Source organism: Lonchura striata, chromosome 20 (assembly GCF_050655825.1).
Source record: "Lonchura striata isolate lonStrDom1 chromosome 20, ASM5065582v1, whole genome shotgun sequence".
NCBI classification, from domain to species: Eukaryota; Metazoa; Chordata; class Aves; order Passeriformes; family Estrildidae; genus Lonchura; species Lonchura striata.
Genome location: NC_140722.1, coordinates 12,212,645 through 12,215,926, shown reverse-complemented (window position 1 = coordinate 12,215,926; position 3,282 = coordinate 12,212,645). Strand labels below are relative to the sequence as shown.

General features: G+C 37.8%; 1 protein-coding gene across 6 annotated transcripts in view; it reads right to left on the bottom strand.

The window, feature by feature from the left end:
• LOC146765737 (uncharacterized) overlaps positions 1–3,282 on the bottom strand; it is a 122,503-nt gene that overhangs the window by 41,873 nt on the left and 77,348 nt on the right. The gene's annotated exons all lie outside the window — the stretch shown is intronic.

Sequence of the window (3,282 nt, the reverse complement as noted above, 5' to 3'; positions counted from 1 at the left end):
CTATGAATCAAAGAAAGAGATGGTGACGACTTCCTAAATCATCATGGAAAATATGTATCAGCATTAAACCTAAAAGGTTTGTTTCAGTTTCCTGAATTGCTGAATCTTCAGTTTCTCAAGGGTAAACGAAGCACCCTGGACTTGCTTTTTAGACCCAGGAGATTCTGAGTAACCCTGGGGGAAGAAAGTCTGAATACGCTCCCAAAGAGAGGGCTCTGCAGTGTTGGAAGGAGATTAAAAAATACCTCAACATGCTCTATCCCTGTACAGCAACTATCTTTCAAAGGAGTTTACAACAAACAAAGAAAAAAGTATTTTTAAAATCAAAACCTAGAACATAATGGTATAAAATGCCTGAACTCTGGATTTTTCAAGCTGACTTAGTTCAGATCACTTACATAAGTAACATACTTGAGATTTGATTACATAGCTAGATTTTTTGTTTATTTATTTACTTTTAAACAGGATGCTTGCTTGGGTTTAAGTTAGTTTGGGGAAGGGGAAGTAGGAAGATTTTGAAAACAAACAAATTACTTACAAACACACAAGCTAAAAAAATAAACCTGTAGTGCCAAAGCTCTCCCTGTTTCTTGAGGCTGGTACCTTTGGATTCCCAGCACATTGTTGAGCTCATGGAATCACTGGGAGGGACCAGCAGCCTGGAACCCTTGGCAGAGCCCAGCTCACAGATGATGAGACTCAGTTTATCACTGATTTCAGAGATAACTATCAAGATAGAGATTTCTGCTTAATTTCCTGATTTGAGAAGGGAGTACGTGATCCCAATCATTAACCATCCTGTGAGCAGCAAATGATTTCTTAACAGCATTTATAGCTGAAGTTTAAAATATTCATGGAGTTTGTATAAAACAGATGTGAATTTTCAAACTAAACTAACAAAATCATTTCCTAAGAGGAAAGAAGTTGAAGCAGCAGAGGAAAGTTTTGTCTTCCTCTGCTTCTGAGGAATCACAAAGGGAGTGATGATTCTCTGACAGCTAATGTATGAAGTTTCAGTTTTCCTGCTGATCTGCTGTTATTCTCTTCTTCCCAATAATTTTTTTATAGTATGCTTTTCACACTTCTGGGAAATTCTAGCTACACGTGCTTTGTTGATAGGGCCATCTGTTTATTTTAAAAATACATGTTTTTTTTCCCCCACAGATATGGTATTTAATTAGTCTTATGTGTTGCAGATATTGTCCCAGACATTGTATTTACCTGGGCCTTTAGCCTGAAATGTGCATCTGTTCTCAATCCATCCATAGGACCCCTAATCTCCAATAGGCTCTGAAATCACCAATGCATTGGGGGTTTTTCTTCTCTCCTTTCCTAAGCCAGCTAATGTGGAATAGCCTGGGCCATAATTTCCCTGGTTTAATCAATCTTGTCTAAACCATTTGACCTTCAGTTTTCCAACTGTGTAAACCTGTCTTGACCAGGAACAGTCAGAATAGAGGAAAGTAGCAACCACTTCTTATGCATATGCAGTGAATGTAACAATCACATCCTTCTCTTTTGGCCCTTCAAGTTGATGCTACAAACCAAACATTAAAATAAAATAAAAATAAAATAGCTCCATGTCATTTTCAGGGAGGCCAAATGCTCACAGGGTGTATCCTTTAGCTACAAAACGCATATACTGAAAAATTTGCCATAGAATCATTGTGTGGAGTCATGGTGACTTTCAGAAAGGCAAGAGCAACTAAATAAAATAGTTAATAAAGTTTTTCACTGAAAATTGGCAAATAAATCTGAACTTTATTAGAAAACCTCAGGCTCAGAGGAGAATTTTCTTCATTGAAATAAAACATGCCTTTAATTACAGCCTAACATGTTCCTGCCAAGGCACTGCTGTGAAACACAGGCTGGAAGCACAATGGAGGTTTCCAGTGCCTGGTGTGGCATTGCCTTGAGTGGTGATGGACTGGAAAGATGCAGTTCCTCCCAAACAGTGTGAACTGGGACCCAGCCTCCTCATGAATGGCAGTCTCAGACATTCTGAAAGCACAGAAACTGTTTGTCTGAAAAAAAATATCTTCAGAACATCAGGAAAACAACTTTTAGTTTTTGGCAAAACAGACACGGGTCCAAGTGTCACTGTGCTAGAACTCTGCAGAGTGAGAGTAGAAGAAATGCATTAATTAACTCGGCGTTCAACCCCTCCCATCAAACCCATGAAAAATTACTTCTGTAGTAAATAATCATGGAGGGTTTACCACATATGAGAAGAGTACTGAATTTAAACAGTGTCATGCCCTTTATCCTACTGAGAACTGCAGTATCTGGACATTTGGCACAGCTGCTGTCCTTGTGTACTCTCACAGTTTGGTAACAGGAGCCACAATCTCAATACCCCTGAGAACTGTAAATTTGTTACTTTATTTGTGTTGCTGCCTCATAACTTCTCCTTGATCTTGCTTTCTCTACTTATTTTACTGGCAGTAAAACTCAGTAGATTAATAATGCTATTAATACTTTACTTTCTCTGCCAGATCTTCTTGGGTGGCCAGTTTCCAGCTGTGTAACAACCTTTGCTTTCTCATATCTCCTTGTTCTCAATTCCACTGTTTCTACCTTTTTTTATTGTATTCTGCAAATTTTAAGGCCTTAGTGAATTTTCAGAACTTAAGAAACTTTGAAAGCAGTGGTTACAATTCATTAATAACTCATGCATCTTTTCTCAGAGTAACTAAAAGCAAATAAAGATACCTGAATGACACTCTAGCTGGTCAGACATCTATGAGATTTAGTGGAAAAGCTGTTAATCATTATTTAATTCATAATTTATGCTATATAAGTGGAGCCTGTAATAATCCTCATTGCTTTTTGCAGCTACCCTGTAGTCAGTGATTTTCTGCCCGTCACTATTATGGCAATGATGGACATTTAGCATCCTTGTCTGCAGATTCTGACTCATCACAAAGTGAATACAAGTCCTGTGTCTTCTTCACCTATTTGTCATTAGAGAATCACTGCCTGTCTGACTTTAACTCATATAGACATTAGGTTAAACTTCTCTGGCAAATTTACAAATATCAAAAGCAGAAACTCTGACTCCTACTCCTCTATTCCTTGACTGAAAAAAGATAAAACAGTAAAAGGAGAAATGTCAAAACAACAATAAATTACCCCAGAGCCAGGGATAATAAATTACATTATGGCCTTTCTAATGTGTGAAATGCTGTTACTCAAAACTGGAAAGGCATGGAAACAATTGCACTTCAGAGTGAGAGAAGTATGATACAGCTCTTTTGTTCCAGTTCAAACACCACACACAAC